Source organism: Lactuca sativa, chromosome 9 (genome assembly GCF_002870075.4).
Source record: "Lactuca sativa cultivar Salinas chromosome 9, Lsat_Salinas_v11, whole genome shotgun sequence".
NCBI lineage: Eukaryota > Viridiplantae > Streptophyta > Magnoliopsida > Asterales > Asteraceae > Lactuca > Lactuca sativa.
The window spans coordinates 94,714,562-94,732,853 of record NC_056631.2 but is presented as its reverse complement, the minus strand read 5'-3'; positions in this window follow the sequence as shown (position 1 = coordinate 94,732,853).

The following is an 18,292-nucleotide window of genomic DNA, read 5'->3' as shown; positions in this document are numbered from 1 at the left end:
TATTTAGTATTAAACAAAGCTCTTAAAATTCCATTTTTTTTATTAAAACCCCCTCCTTGGCACTCATTTATATAGAAAATACTTTCATTGACATTTTTTTATTAAAAAAACCTCAAAAATACTTTACATTTTTAGAATTTTCCACTTTTAAATATTTGTTTATGTATAATGGGCCACAATTAAGTTTTGTTCTAGATCGGTAGCATGGTGGGTATACTGCACAACCTAAGTCATATGTAACATTTCTGTCCAACCATTTTGAGAAAGCATAAACGAAATTAGCATTTATGACCCGTTTCGACCGGGTCAAAAGTTCCACATCTACCCGGTTTTCTCCAAATCTTGCTTGTCTAAACTCTAAAGATAGCAACCCTAAGGTCACCATCTTCCTCACGATTCGTCAACCATCTCACTTCAATTGTAAGCAGCACAAATCACAATTTCTCTCAACCAAAGTTGACTTGGCCCAAACCCACGATGGTCTCGGGTCACGCACCTATCATGATTCATGCATGAGAAAGAACCCCGTTTATCATATTAGTTTTTTATATCTTTTTGAATATAATAATTAAACTTTAATAAAATATACATACGATGGTCTTTCTTCTGCTGTACATGGCTTTTGTTTATTAACTTCTATTGCTATTAATTTTTTTTTCAAGCACACACATGAAAACGACGGATATACGTCTTAATCCTTCTAGACATTTCAAATAGTACTCATATAATTGAACATTGCCCATCAGCTGAGATTTAAATATTACAAAATGTTGATTGTTTTCAAACTGATTTCCAGAAATATTTTTTATTAAAATAAACATCGACATAAATTAAATATAAGTATAAAAAACTTGTAATTAGGACAAAATTAACATTTCTAATTTAAGTAATTGATAAAGCCGGAATAATCTCCCCAACAACTTGTTATAATACCTTTCTGGTATCACGTTAAGTCGGTAACATATCCGCGAAAGATGGGCAACAACTTGCTCAAATTGCATGTGCAGCTAATGATCATCTTTCCCGGCTAAAATAAATTCTTCACGATCAACTAAATTAATCATATTTAAATATAAATATTAAAAAAATGAGTTATAAATAGTATAAAACATTACGATTTTCACACACACACACACATATATATATATATATATATATATATATATATATATATATATATATATATATATATATATATATATATATATATATATATATATATATATATAGAGAGAGAGAGAGAGAGAGAGAGAGAGAGATTCCGTTGAGATTAAAAATAAAATAGAGATCTTGAGATTCAACATCTATCATATATTTCATATATGCCGCTCTAACTCTCCTACGTACTGGCGCGACTATTGAGATATTGATTTTAATATTAAATTGCACACATTACAGGGAAAATAAGTGGTCAATATAAAGCTTTTACAGGAGCATTTATAGAAGTAAAGTTAGATGTCAAGTACACCTAAAATAACTATATATGGTAAACTTTGACTAACTAAATATGGTAAATATTTTAATGGAGATGATTGTGGAAATATTTACGTGATTGCCTTAATACGCCCCCGCAAGATGGAGGCTCCATTGGAGACACCAATCTTGGATCGAAATTTGAAAAATAGTGGACGAGCGAGTGGCTTGGTGAGAGCATCGACTGGTTGATCCTTAGAGTTGATATGATAGACTTGTAGCAGTCCGGCAACAACCTTTTCCCGAAAAAAATGGTAATCTAGTGCGACATGCTTCATTCTGGAGTGATAGACTGGATTGGAACACAGATACGTGGCACCGGTGTTATCACAATATAGGCGCGGTTGTGTGGAAGTTGTGATATGAAGTTCTTGTAACAAGTGTTCAACCTAAGTTACTTCCACTGCAGCATTAGCCAAAGCCTTATATTCAACTTTCGTTGAGGATTGGGAGACGGTTTTTTGGCGTGTGGATTTCCATGAGACTATGTTGGATCTAAGGTAGATGAGATATGCCGAGGTGGATCGGCCCCCATCTTTGATACCACTCCAGTCAGAATCTGCAAAAGGCAGTGATGTGGACTGGTGATCCACGCTTTAAGAACAACCCATAGTGAATGGTGCCTTTTAAGTACCGCATGACCCGTTTGAGAGCTTGCATGTGTTTTGTGGAAGGAGCATGTATGTATTGAGATAACTTGTTAACTGCGAAGCAAACATCTAGGCGAGTGAACGCTAAGTACTGTAGAGATCCAATAATTTTTTGGTAAGTGATTGGATCGATTTTGGATGAGCCATCTTCCAAAGTGAGAGATTCAGTGGAGCTTAAGGGAGTGACAACATCTTTTGCGCCATCCATATGGAATGTAACACCCGGTTTCTAGTACGTATTTAAATTCAAGTAAGAGTATGTTTTGCTGTGGGACTCGATGAGTTCGAGGCCCAACTCGTCGAGTAGACTCGATTTTGGCCGAGAAGTTTAATGATCTACTCGACGAGTCGGGAGACCGACTCAACGAGTAGAAGCTGTCTGGATGAAACCCTAATATTTAGGGTTTGCACTCTATTTAAACGACTTATTTTGCCTCAACTAGCCCCCATCGTCCCTCCCAACCCAGAGAAAACCCTAACTCAAAATCCTAAGCCTTATTTGAGTGTTTTAGAGCTTTTTAGTGCCTTTTGTGTGTATCTGAAGTTGGAAAAGGAGAAGGAAGCTTGGGAGATCAAGAGAGAGCAAGTAGATCCAAAAGTCTTGGCACATTTCCTGCTCATTTGAGGTATAAAGCTTATACCTTGGCTATTCATTACTTAGATCTTGATTTAGGGCTATTTTATACCTTTTCTAAGCTTTAGAGAAGCTATACTCGGATTTGTGTGTATATTTGGAGTTGTACTTCAGATCTGGAACCATTGAGGGTTCCCATGGCATAAAGGTGCCAACTTTATGGCCATGGGAGACCCATGCAACATATAAACCCTTTTTTATAGCTTTTTGAGCCAAAGACCCTATGCATGGACATCAAGTTCGTAGCTTTACGTATAATATGGACCTTAGGAGGTCAGATCTATGGTTGGGATACATTTAGACCAAATAAAATCGATTGTATAGTTTGGGACAACGAGGGACTCAGCGAGTTGTTCATAGGACTCGGTGATTCGGGACGTATTTTCCACCAAATCCTTTCTGTTAAAGGGCCGAATGATATGATTGAAGATCACTCAATTGTCTAGGCTCTTTAGGGACTTGTAAATCATAGAACTCGGCGAGTGAATGAGCTAACTCAGCGAGTTCAAGGAAATGTCCTAACCACATGAAGACGGACTCGACAAGTTTAGGGAGAACTCGGCGAGTCATAGACTAAATACCTTCATACAGATGAAGATGAACTCGACGACTTCAAGGACGAACTCGGCGAGTCAGTTGACGAAGGTCCCGATGTTTGTTAAAGGAGAACTCGTCAAGCTCTTGCTAGACTCGACGAGTATGGACAGGATTGTAGCCTTTGGTGGACGTGGGGACTCGGTGAGTTGGTGGACCAACTCGGCAAGTTGAGTCAACCAGATGTTGACTTTGACCAAGGTTTTGACCTTGACTTTGACTTGGACATTGAGTTGACCCTGGTAGGGGTTATGAGTATGAAATGGTAACGTAGAAAGGATGTTGTGTAGGGATAGAGGAGTCGAGAAGAGTTGATTTTCGTATCGAGGACAGTGCAGACACTACACGACATTGAGGTGAGTTACCTTCCAGTAGAAGTGGGTCTAAGGCACCAAGGCCGACCCACTATTAGTTGATTACAGTGGAGATGATTGTCTATGTGATAATTGTCTAGTTTGCTATTATTTGATGTGTTCTATGTGCCAATATGATATGTTTTATGTGCTAGTGGTAGTAGGAGGGGGAATAGTCCCCGATTAGGTCGTTAGGACCAAAGGGTAGGTCGGACACCCCAGATATGTCTGACAGCATGATTACGATATATTATTATGTGATAGTATTAGGGGGTGAAATTGTCCCCATGACCGGGTGAGATAGACCGGAGGGTAGACAGGCACCCCAGAATGGCTTGACACGGGTAGGTTAGCACCCCAGAATGGCTTGACATGGGTAGGTCGGGCACTCGATCACTACCCGACGGTATGTATGGTTGTATGGTATGTGGTATGATGGGGGAACTTGTAACGCCCGGGTTTCAGGGCTAAGCATTTTTGTCAATGTAATAGTCTAGGTCAACTCTTGTAGCTCTTTTTGAAGTAATAAAGATGAAATATTTGAGTATTATGTGAATTATGTGTGTTTATGTGCTTATAATTTAATTATAAATGTATAATTAATAAATAATAAAAATAAGCATCAAAATTAAAGTGTAAGATAAGTCCGATATCTCTACATAAAGTTGTAGAATATGTCTCAAGGTTTCCGTGCATATAAGGAACGCCGAAATCCGAGTTATAACGAAAAAGTTATGACCCGTCGAAGTTTCGCGACAGAACCGGCACGATACCGGGAAGCGTGAATACTGAACTTACGATAGAGCGATATTTAGCCTTAGCGATCTAAACGAAAGTCGTATAATATGTTAAACTAAGAACATCGATAAAAAGAACGCCCAAATCTGACTTCGTATGAAGAAGTTATGATTTTTCGAAGTTTCGGAATAGCAGTGTACAGCCCGAAATTCGAATATTAGATCGAGCGGTTTTTAGCCGACACGACCTGAACGAGAATCGAAGATCTCGTTAATAGTAGCGTAACGAGAAAAAGATGGGTGAAAACGGATGTCGGATGAAGAAGTTATGAGGATTTAACGGACCAATCGTGTCCCGGCCCGTTAATAATATAAAATTTAAAATTGATCCAAAATTAGCCGACGAAGTCTAAACGAAAGTTGTAGAGTACGTTCCCACCTTCGCGTGGATATAAAGAACGTCAAAAACGGAGTTCGTATGAGAAAATTACGAATTTTTAAAGTTGAAGTATGAAAATGCGAAGTCTGGTGCAAGACTGGTGACGTGGCACGTTGTGGGCCGTCCGATGAAGGTCTCAGATCTCGCTTCGGATCATGCCACGAAGCCTCGCCCTACGCCCCGCGTACGAGATCCGGAACGCCCCGCGTAACCTCGGTCTGATCCATCCAACGAGTGGAAGACAGCTGGGTCCGAGCTGGAGTTCTTATCCGAGGAGTACGCCCAGCGTACCCTCGGTACGCCCCGCGTAAGGTCCGAACTTCGGCCTATAAAAGCCAGCGAAGGCTGCCGACTTTCTTGCACATTTTTCACTTCTCTCTCTAATTACTTTCTCTCTCTAAGGTCCCAAACCACTCCTAAGCCCTAGGTAAAACCCTTAGCACCCTAGGGAAGCCCCGAGGCTCCCGGAGTCCCGAGAAAAAGGAGTTTTTCGGTTTCGAAACGCCGCTCCAATTAAGTTCCGGTTCTCGATAAAATTCGCTGTAAGTGTGCTTCGCTTACGCAATTTTTAATATAGCTTTCAAATAATTATAGGAATGTTATTAGGTCCTTAAAATAATTATTAACGCTTAATAATACTCGGACTAATTAATTTGTCGCGGTTATCGTTAAACTAAACCCTAGTGGTATCGATACTAGGTTTTATCGAAGGAATATCGTTTTGAGAGTATCGAAGCGCTGTCCGAGTGTTGAGCCACCACCTAATCAGGTGAGTGCATAGTTACTTTCAGCTTACACATAGATATGAAGTATTTTATATAAATTACGTGCTATGTGTGCATATTATCTGAATACTTGCTATCTATGCCGGATGAACGTTGTTATACATGTTTTCAATGATTTAAACTTTATATGTATTTTATATCTACGAAAATGTTGGGGTAAAACATGGGTAGATGTAATAGGTGATGTGTGATAAAATGATGAGAGGCCTCGATGTTGATGTTGTTGATTTTGTCATCTAGCGGAGTATGGATGACGACCACGGACTCTTCTAGACAGTCCAGTGGAACACTAGCAGGCTCGCAACCTGTAGGTGTTTGTGAACGATGTGTTCACCGGTGTACTCCATCCCCCACATGGTTGCCTTTAGGACACTTATTGCCGAGGAATCCCCTTAGCAGTAGTGTCCATCCCGATGATGATCCTTAGACTAGGTCCCTTATGATAGGTGTTTAGGGACGTAACGTGAGGATAACAGGAACGGGTAATCGGGTTATTGTTGATTGATGAAATTAATAAACTTATTTATTGTGGGTTGAAAACCCTATGTGCTCACTAGGCTCCCAAGCCTGACCCACTCAGTTTTATGTATTACAGGTAGTGGCTCATGAGCATAGGTGTGATGTTTTGGACGAGGGATTACGGATATAGGCCTGTAGATATGAAATAATGTAGTAAGGCTTATATTGTACTGTTTATGCTTTTGATCTGTACGAACATGACATCCCGAGTCTTTTAATGAAATACATTTCTATGGAAATGCTTTTGATAAATCTTTATCATATTTTTGTTTTGGGACAAATTCCGCAACACTTTCATTTAAAATGTAACTCTGATTTTTAAACAAAGCATAAACAAACCGGTCTTTTCTAGCCGTGATTTTGGGGATGTCACAGAACTCATTAAGCTTTGTGCTTACGGTTTTCAGTTTTGGTTTCAGATACCTCTAAATCTAAGGGGAAGGAGCCGTCAGGGTAGCAGCGCATTGCATACACATGATTCCACATTTGAGAACCCTGGGATTGTACTATGACATTATAGTATTTGACATTGTGATTTTGAAAACATGTAATTATGGTTTTGTGGTTTGAAGTGATATCAGTAATGTTTTACTCAAACAGTTTTACAAGTATTATAATTAAAAACAAAAAATTTCGGTCTCGATTTTTGGGATGTTACAAGTTGGTATCAGAGCCTTGGTTTGAGGGATCCGGGCACACCTTCGGGGGTGTCTGGACTCAAATCAAGGAATGATTTTTACAACAAAAATGGTTTTCTAAAGTTTAAAAATAAGGAGTTTTGAGAAAGAACAAGGTATGTGATGCGTGCGACCGGCCGAGCTCAAGTAATTTTTTCCCCAAGATACCCATACATGATATGTTATGTTATATGATATGATTATGAGAACTGCATGCTAGACTAGGGCTAAGGATCTAGGGAGGATGCCTTGTATGCTTGTTATGTGATTATGAGAATTGCATGCTAGATTAGGGCTAAGGATCTAGGAAGGATGCCTTATATACCTATTGTATGAGCTTATTGAGCTATATGCTCGGGCTGGTTAGTCAGCAGTATGATAGCCTAATTAGGTTATGCTTAGTTATAGTTACTCAATGCCCGAATGCTACTTGCTTTGTCTAGCATGCAGTTCTCATAATCATATCATATAACATAACATATCATGTATGGGTATCTTGGGGAAAAAATTACTTGAGCTCGGCCGGTCGCACGCATCACATACCTTGTTCTTTCTCAAAACTCCTTATTTTTAAACTTTAGAAAACCATTTTTGTTGTAAAAATCATTCCTTGATTTGAGTCCAGACACCCCCGAAGGTGTGCCCGGATCCCTCAAACCAAGGCTCTGATACCAACTTGTAACATCCCAAAAATCGAGACCGAAATTTTTTGTTTTTAATTATAATACTTGTAAAACTGTTTGAGTAAAACATTACTGATATCACTTCAAACCACAAAACCATAATTACATGTTTTCAAAATCACAATGTCAAATACTATAATGTCATAGTACAATCCCAGGGTTCTCAAATGTGGAATCATGTGTATGCAATGCGCTGCTACCCTGACGGCTCCTTCCCCTTAGATTTAGAGGTATCTGAAACCAAAACTGAAAACCGTAAGCACAAAGCTTAATGAGTTCTGTGACATCCCCAAAATCACGGCTAGAAAAGACCGGTTTGTTTATGCTTTGTTTAAAAATCAGAGTTACATTTTAAATGAAAGTGTTGCGGAATTTGTCCCAAAACAAAAATATGATAAAGATTTATCAAAAGCATTTCCATAGAAATGTATTTCATTAAAAGACTCGGGATGTCATGTTCGTACAGATCAAAAGCATAAACAGTACAATATAAGCCTTACTACATTATTTCATATCTACAGGCCTATATCCGTAATCCCTCGTCCAAAACATCACACCTATGCTCATGAGCCACTACCTGTAATACATAAAACTGAGTGGGTCAGGCTTGGTAGGGACTCCTTATGCAACTGATGGCGGAGAGTAGGTCGGAGAGTGCCCTAGGACAAGCCTAGGATGAGATTATCTTGGAAAGTAGTGTTAGTATAAAGGACTTGGTGAAGTCGAAGCCATCCCTGAGGAAAGTACAGATAGATGTGGAAGGTAGTATGGGTCCGTACTACTGGAAGCAAAGGATCCGTACTCGAATCAAGGAGGGCTAAGAAAGAACCAGGGAATTTGGAAAGTGTGTGAGACCTCTAGAGAGTATGTATGACCCTGATGTTGATGTGTTTTATTTCAGTATGGTGATTACGCGACATGTGGCAAGAGGTTCAGGATTTGGATAAGGATCAAGATCAGGCTCGGGTGCGGGATTCGAGCAGGTTGATGACGGGCTATGCGACTTCATCGAGTCTGAGATCATGAGAGGTATCCTTGAGGCGACCCCGGTCATTTTTGGGTCGATCAAGGAGGGGATTATTGAGCTGATGGAGGATCGCCTCCAGAAATTCAGGAGTAACTTGGTGTCCAGCCAGTCGGGTACGCGTACACTGTCCTTCAAGGACTTCAGGGGGAGTGGTGCGCCAGACTTTCATGGGGCGAAGGACCCCATTGCTGCCAGGATAATGGATCGTAGACATCGAGTCTGTGCAGTTGACGAGCTTCTGTCCGGAGGGGTCGAAGCTTCGCTTTGCTACCGGATGTTTAAGAGACAGAGCTAGGGATTAGTGGGAGTCGGTTGGTGACTCACTGGGAGCCCCAGCCATCGAGGCCATGACTTGGTCAGACTTTGTGACCAGGTTCAGGGTTGAGTTTGTGCCAGCTGTGGAGCTTCAGCAGTTGGCCAGGGAGTTTCTGGATATGAGACAGACTACAGAGACAGTGGCGGAGATCACTGCCAAGTTTCGAGAGAGGACTTTTTTGGTACCTTAGTATGCGGGGGATGAGGAGATGCAGAAGACCTGCTATCATGACATGTTGAGGGCTAACATTCAAAAGCATGTCAGCTACTCAGCCTACCCGACCCTAGAGTCCATGATTACCAGGGCGAGGGAGAGGGAGATTGATTTGGAGCACCTCAGGAAGAGGAAGGCAGAGGCGGAGCAGGTTACTGGGGTTTCGGGGAAGAAACCCAAGGGATCCGACATTATATCGAAGGTCCAGCCAGGCCAGAGCCGCTGCAGGAAATGCGACAGGCCGCATGAGGGGGCTTGTAGAGTGGGATCATTAGGCTGCTACAAGTGTGGCAAGACGGGGCACTTTGGCAGGGATTGTAATGCCCCTGCCCCCACTGTTTAGACGTCAGACCTGATTTGCTTTCATTGCAATCAGAGGGGCCATAAAAAGGCCAACCGCCCCAGGTTGACAGTAGCAGCAACAGCAACGCTAGTGGTGGCGCCAACTCCAGCGACTACACGTGTTACCGAGGGCCGGAAGGTCAAGTCAGAGGCTCCAGTGGTGTGGATCCGAGCTTTCCAGTTGACAACCAAGGAAGCACGCGCCGCATCCGATGTGGTGACGGGTATGGTTTCTTCTCTTTAACTTTTACTATATGTCACTTGTGATATTGATGTGTCATGTCATATGTTTTGTTTAGGATCGTTCCATGTGAACGGTATCCCAGTCCAGGTGTTGTTTAATTCGGGTGCTACCCGATCATTTGTCTCACTTGCGCTTAGCAAGAGGTTCCCGGAGTGTTCGGTCATGTTAGATTGCCCTCTAGAGGTCGAGATTGCGGACGACCGATTAGTGCGAGCATCAGAGGTTTTTCAGGGATTGTGTTTTGAGGTTGTTCAAGGAGCGCTTATTGGTAGACTTGGTTCCCATTCCATTGTGGGGGAACAAGGTTATTATAAGCATGTATTGGTTGAGCCCCAATGGGGCAGTGATCGACTGCACACAATAGTTGGTCCGGGTCAGGACCCCAAGTGGGGGAGAGATGGTGATTCAGGGTGAGAGGCCATAGTGTGGACCAACCTTATGTTCATCAGCGAGAGGTGGGCGCTATCTCCAGCAGGGGTGTGTAGGGTATGTCGCCTATGTCTTGGATACCTGAGAGGCGGGTAAGGCGATAATCAGTGATGTATCGGTGGTATAGGAGTATGTGGATGTATTCCCATAGGAGCTGCCTGGGACACCTCCAGAGAGGTAGTTAGAGTTCAGGATCGACCTAGTCCCTGATGCGGCTCTGATAGCCAAGGCACCATATCGGTTGGCTCCTCCTGAGATGCAGGAGTTGTCTACACAACTGTAGGAGTTGTTAGACAAGGGATTCATCAGACCGAGCAATTCACCCTAGGGAGCCCCGATTCTATTTTTGAATAAGAAGGATGGGTCGCATAGGATGTGTATAATTTACTAGGAGCTGAATAAGGTAACGGTGAAGAGTCGTTACCTACTTCCAAAGATTGATGATCATTTTGACCAGCTTCAGGGAGCATCTTGGTTTTTCAAGATCGATCTGCGTTCAGGTTATCATCAGATGAGGGTCAGAGAGGAGGATGTGTAGAAGGCTGCTTTTTGGATGTGATATGGTCACTATGAGTTCGTGGTGATGCCTTTCGGGCTCACCAATGCTTGTGTTGCATTCATGGATCTCATTGTCACAACTAGAAATTTTATGTCATGTAATCTCTACACTCAAGTATAATGAAGAATCAAAAACTTAAGGGCATGTATGATGCTTACTCTATGACATCTAATTTTCAAACAAATACACCATACAAGTGCTACAAATGGTCAACAAGCAATTGGAAACCCTAGAAGTTCTTGTTAGGTCCATTTTGGACTAGGACTTCCTTATTGGACTCATTGGGCCAATAAGCCTCCAATTTGACTATCATGGGATTAGAACCTTTAAATGGGCTCTAATTGGACCCACATCCATTTATTTCAACATTTTGGGCCATATTGGGCCTAGAATGAAATAAATTAAAAATTATGAACCATGATTAACCTAAACTAGCCCAACAAAGTGTAAAAATCATATTATATTTATTTTGGGACCAAAAATCATCCAACTTAACCTCTATATGGGCTTAGTGGCAATAAAGCCCAAAAACCTTTTTCCTTTCCAAATTCTCGGCCCAAGGCCCAAATCCAAGAAGAAAGGGGGTTGACTTCTTCATGTCACCTCACTTATGTCCCACATATTTCCATGCATGGACCAACATGCATCTAGGTATGTCAACTCAACCCTTTATCTCCTCTTTCTTCTTGTCTCGACCGATTCCAACACACACACACACACACTTTCATCACCTTTCACATATCAAACACTCTCCAAAAACACCTTCACCCTCTTCACTAAATTTCGAAGATTCAAGGGCATTCAAGAGGATTTCACAAGATAATCATCATCCTTTGGTAAGTTTTCACATGTCTAAGTTACAAAATTCCTCTCTCATGTAAGATCACTTATTCTAAACAATTTTTTGGTGATCATACTCCTAGAAAACTCCTTAAGTTCGAGATCTTCCAAGGAGAGGTTGCTTAGGCCGAAAACCACATCATTTTCTTCCATCTTTTCTCCAAAATCGAAACCACACCCAAGGTGAGCTTCATACCCCCTACTTTTCGGTTTTTATAAGTTTTGTGGGGGGGGGGGGGGGGGGGGAATACAAGCAAATGTTTAGATCTATGTGTATTTGTATGCCTTGTGTGATTTCTATGCTTAAAGTTGTGTTTTTGTGTGATTATGATGTTGGATCTAGTCAAAAACCCTTAAAAATCGAGATATACTTTGTGTTAAATGATACTTGCATAAATTATATTACTACATACAAATTATTTCAAGAAAAATAACCAAGTTGTTTAATAACATCTTCTTTGGGCTAAAAACTCATTTTTTTCGGACTCAAAATGTTAAAAGTAAAAAGTTAAAGGGCCCAAAATGACCAAACACAATTTCTGATGGGTAAAATGAGTCAAAACAGTTTCAATAATGTATTTTCTGAAAATACACTCTTTTGAGGGATTAAAAATATAAATCAAGCATAATGGGCTAAAAGTGACATTATCGGCCCAATAAGGCCCAATATGCGAAATTTTCCAATTTGAGGGGTTGAAACTGTGTTTTTCTATAAAACAGTGGACTACTAGAGTTCCAAGTCCATTTCAAAGGTTAAAAATGCTTTTCATAATTAAAAAGGACCAAAGTTGCAAAAATTTTCCAATTTGGGCCAAAAATGTAAAAACTACGAAAAAGGGAGGTTACAGCCGAGAAAACTGCATTTTGAGGGACTAAAACTGTTTTCAAATAAAAATGTGCTGAAAAATATCATTTACAACAAGTTTTGATATTAAAATGCCAAGACAAATGGTTTATGTACTAAATCAGAAATTAAATTGTTCAAAGGGTTGAAACGGTAAATTTACAAAAGAAAGGGGCTGTAAACAGAAAAATTTCAATGTTTAAATCAGTACATCCGTCATGATAAAATACTGACACTGCGACTACCGATAAATCACAACACACAACAACACCAAAAATCGTTATCAAACGAATTGATTCGGTCTCGAATCAATAATAAATCCGAAATTACTAACACGACGAAACTTCAATACACACGCGGGAAAATTTGGGAAGTCAATACACACGTGAGAATACACCAGAAGTCGATACACCGTCCTTGGTCCCAAAAGTTTCAAATCATGCTTGTTGGGCCTAGCTAGCCCAATGACATGATCTTTAGGCCCGAAGGAAACCTGCTTACATGTAGTTGGGTCTAATACGACTTAATTCCGTGTAAAAGGACTTTCAATGGCATTTGTGTTGCTGGTCCCCAAGGGTCCTTCGGTACTGCTAGCGAGGTCGAGAATTCACCAATGCGAGTCGGGCTAAGGGCCCTTCGCATTCACGATAGCCTTGAATGACGTAGAGAAATACCTGGGCTTCGCACCCTCTTTTTTTTTCTCCTCGGTTGTGGGGCTACATGAGTCCGGGTGGTTGGGTTAAGTGAATAGTGCGAGCGACGCCTAAGGGATCGTTTGTATGGTTGTCGACTAGTCATTTTCATTAATGGAGGTTTACAACAATTCACAATCCACAATTAATCCAACGACTCCGGAGCTCAATGAATACACCTGTCGTAACGAAATAACAAGATATAAATTTTGATGCAAAGTATTAGGAAAACATCGGGTTTTCCTAGGGTTTTCCATTAATACACCGATGAGTTACATACCGGATTTTACAAATTGTTCTATACATTTATAGAAAACAAACAAGCATACTTACGGATCTTCACACTTTTTATACTAAGTTCTTTTCAGAAAATATCGGATTTTTTGGTGATTTTCAAAACAATCCAAACAACTATATTTCAAACATTACTTATGAGCTCACCAACATTTCATATGTTGACGTTTTTCAAAATACTTGTATTCTCAGGTAACAGGTAAACTGAAGGAAAAATGTACTCAGTGATGTCTTATTGTTTGTTTAACTAGTATTGAACAATCTACTTTTGAGAATGTAATGTTTTGAAACTATGTACTGAATGTAAACGCAACCAGTTGTAATATTCCAATGCTTGGTATTGTATGATGTTATGTTTCATGTATATTCATTGTGATGGTATTCAATTGAGTCACAACAGCCCCCGAACGTTTCCGCCGTCTGGTTCGGGGGTGTGACACTCATGAACCACGTGTGCAGACCGATGTTGGATCGGTCTATGATAGTTTTCATTGATGACATCTTGGTTTATTCCAAGATGCAAAAGTAGCATGAGGAGCACTTGCGAGAGATGTTGGATACTTTGAGGAGGGAGAGCTTGTATGCCAAGTTCTCCAAGTGTGATTTTTGGTTGCGCGAGGTACATTTTCTTAGACACCTTATCAACCTGAACGGGATTTCGGTCGACCCGGCCAAGGTGGGAGGTTCCGAGATCTCCATATGAGATTCAGAGCTTCCTGGGATTGGCAGGTTACTATCGGAGATTCATTCAAGACTTCTCCAAGATCGTCGTGCCTTTGACCTGGTTGACAAAGAATGTCGTGGTCTTTTGCTGGGGGCCTGAGCAGCAGGACGCATTTAAGACGCTGAGACAGAGATTGTGCGAGGTGCCAATCTTAGCCCTGCTAGAGTGCGTGGATGATTTTCTAGTGTATTGTGATGCGTCCATCTCGGGTTTGGGCGCGATATTGATGCAGAGGGGGCATGTTATCTCCTACGCTTCGAGGCAGCTGAAATCTCACAAGGCTAACTATCTGACGCATGACTTGGAGTTGGGGGAGTTGTTTTCTCCCTCAAGATTTAGCGTTATTACCTCTATGGGGTCCTCCGTACTATCTACATGGACCATAAGAGTTTGAGGTACCTCATGGATCAGCCAAATCTGAATATGAGGCAGCGTCGATGGCTAGATGTGGTGAAGGATTACGATTATGAGATCCTCTACCACCCGGGGAAGGCCAATGTCATGGTCGATGCGCTTAGCCGCAAGGCAGTGCCGATCAGAGATATTTGTTTGAGGATGGCGGTGGTGACCCCGCTGTTGGAGCGGATTCGAGAGGCCCATCATGAGGCTATGAAGGAGGAACATCGCAAAAGTGAGAGTATTGTGGGTCAGGTTTTCTCCTTCGATTATGACAACCATGGATTGTTGACACTACAACGTAGGGTGTGGGTCCCATATCATGGAGGTGTGAACCAGGTATTGATGGAGGAGGGGCACAAATCCAGATTTTCCATTCATCCTGGGGCGACGAAGATGTACAGGGATCTTCGCCTTGATTATTGGTGGCCCTACATGAAGCGGGATGTAGCTTGGTATGTTGAGAGATGTCTAACCTGCAGGAAGATCAAGGCCGAACACCAGAGGCCCCACGGAAAGACCCAGCCATTGGATATCCTGATGTGGAAGTGATAAGATATCACTATGGATTTCATCACAAAGCTACCCAGGACCGCACGGGGAGTGGATTCGATTTGTGTCATCATGGATCGACTGACCAAGAGCGCTCATTTCATTCCGATTTAGGAGAGCTTTTCGGCTGAGAAGTTGGTCGATATCTATATATACGGGAGATAGTGGCTCGGCATGGAGTGCCAGTCTTGGTGATCTCGGACAGAGACGTACGATTCAATTCCAGATTCTGGAAGAAGTTTCACGACGAGCTGGGTACTCGTCTGCACTTTAGCACCGCTTTTCACCCGCAGACAGATGTTCAAAGCGAGCGGACCATTTAGACTTTGGAGGATATGTTGGGGGCATGCATTTTAGAATTCGGAGGTAGTTGGGATACTTACCTTCCTTTGGTAGAGTTTTCCTATAATAATAGCTATCACGCGAGTATCGACCGTCCTCCCTTCGAGATGTTGTACGAGAGGAAGTGCAGGACCCCGATATGTTGGGGTGAGGTTGGACAGAGGGTCATGGGGAGTACGATGTGGTACTCAAGACTACAGAGAGGATCCAGCAGGTTTGGGGCAGGCTTCAAACTGCTCAGAGTTGGCAGAAGAGTTATGCCGACAGGCGTCGTTCGGACCTGGAGCTCCAGGTCGGGGATATGGTGCTTCTGAAGGTGTCGCCTTGGAAAGGTGTCATTCGGTTCAAGAAGCGGGGCAAGTTGGCCCCCAGGTACATTGGACCCTTCAGGGTTGTAGCCGGGTGGGCAAGGTGGCGTATAGGCTGGATCTGCCAGCCGAACTCAGTCAGATTCACAACACCTTTCACGTCTCCCAACTACGGAAGTGCCTGGTAGACAATTCAGAAGTGGTTCCTTTGGAGGATATTCAGGTGGATGACAGCCTGAACTACACTGAGCGGCCAGTAGCTATCCTCGACAGGAAGTCGAGGGATCTGAGGAACAAGAGGGTGGAGCTGGTGAAGGTGCAATGGCAGCACCGCAAGGGCTCGGAATGGACATGGGAGCCAGAGGACGAGATGGAGGAGCACTACCCCAAGCTTTTTCAGGATTCGGCAACAGACTTCAAGGACGAAGTCTAAAATAAGTGGGGGAGATTTGTAACACCCGGTTCCTGGTACGTATTTATATTCAAGTAAGTGTATATTTTTCTCTGGGACGCAGCGAGTTGGAGGTTATGGGTTATGAGCATTATAACACTTCTAAGTGTACATGCTACACTAGAAAACCTTGGATCTATGTTTGTCTAAAATACATGCAAAATTTGATTTCCACGGTTCATAATCCTATCTAGCATACATGGGGAACTTTTAACATAAAAGATGGCTAGAATTACATACCTTGTAGTTGATTTAATTCCTTGAAAACCTTGAGAGCCTAGCACCCCAAGTGTGATGCCTCAAATGTTTCACACAACACCAAGTGCTTTGTAATTACTTTGAGAGAATGTATAACACTTGAAAAATCGGCCTAGTCCTCTTGTAACTTTTTCTAGCTGACTTTGGTGGATGTCATGTTCTTTATATAGTGTGTTACACTTTGGGTTACACCATCTAAACCCTAATGTAACATGACTCTTCATTTCCATGACCCATGGGTTTAAACCTCCATGGAGCATCCTATGGGTCTTAGCCCATCTTGATAATCCACGAAGCCTTTAGCCCACTATACAAGTTCTGGATGATTTACATAATCAACCCATATATTTAATTAGTCATCTTCTGATCACTTAATTAATTCTTGATCAATACTAATTAAATAATTCTATTAATATATTAGAACTTTTAATATATTAATAAACCACAAGTGTTATTTCTCACATTTAGTCTATCCAAATGCATGATCCCATGCAACCTAAATGGACCATGCCAAACCGGGTCAAGTACATACCAGAAATAGTTATGGACTTAGACACATTGCCCAACAGTCTCCCACTTGGATAAGTCTAATAACTATAACTGCAAGTATGACTTCAGGAACCAATCAGCAATCGTAGCTCTTTCAAGGTCTCTCGGAACTGAGAAGATGATAATACGCCATTTAAGATAAGAGATCATATAATCCTCGGTTCTAGATATCAGCCCGACAAATACATGGAACAATGTCTTACTTATTGTCCAGCAGTTTGTTTCTCAATTTCCGATTTGGTTGACATAGAACTTAATTGAACACATCAACTTAGTTCTGACCGGGCCCAGTACATAGGTCAAAACAAAATCATCGAGAGGCCCATATATCGCTTCTAATCCAAGAAGGAACAGATAAACTTCGACTCATATGCTTGTTCTACTACTTGTTGAATCACACACAAAAGCACGTTTTATAACATCGAGTTACCAATGCGTTTTCGTACAATCAATGCATAATCAACTCATAGGCAACAAGTCATATCTCTAGGTTTGAAGATTAATATGATATTACCATCTCACGATCACTCGAGATAAATTCCATGAAATGATACCAGTGAGCGTGGGTTGAATCCAGTACTCAAAACTTATGAGCACTCATGAGTGTTGTAGCCATGTCCAACAACTTAGACCTCTGCAACCAACTCATGACAGTCTTGATTCATACCTACTTCCAACATATGACCGACTGTGGAGAATTCGAATAATATGATATACCAAACATAATTATTTTGGAAGTCAAAATATGCAAAAGAAATATAGTAAACGATTGACAAAAGATAGCAACACTTTACTCATAAATAAACATAACTTTTATTCATCATCAAATGTCAATTACACTTTACAAATTTCAAAATTATCTAACTACTAAAACTAATATCATCCTTCGGCCTTATGCTCCGAGCATGTTGGAGATGCTTAACCCGACTCAATCCCTTCGTGAGGAGATCTGTTGGGTTCTCATCCGATGATACCCTCTTTTCCACGAGGAGTCCTTCTTCTATGTGATGTCTGATGAAATAATATTTTCTGTTGATGTGTCTGGATCTCCCGTGATCCCTTGGTTCCTTGGCTAAGGCAACTGCAATTTCACTATCATTGAAAATTTCCATAGGCTCCTTTATATCTGGTACTACTCCAAGGTCTCTAATGAAGTTCTTCAGCCATATCGCCTCCTTTGTTGCCTCACTTGCTGCTATATACTCTGATTCGCAAGTTGAATCAGCCACTGTCTCCTGCTTGGAACTCTTCCAAGTAATTGCTCCTTTGTTTAAGGTAAAGACCCAGCCTGACTGAGAGAGGAAATTATCCCTATCAGTCTGAAAGCTAGCATCATTATACCCTACAACTCTCAATTCATCACTCCCA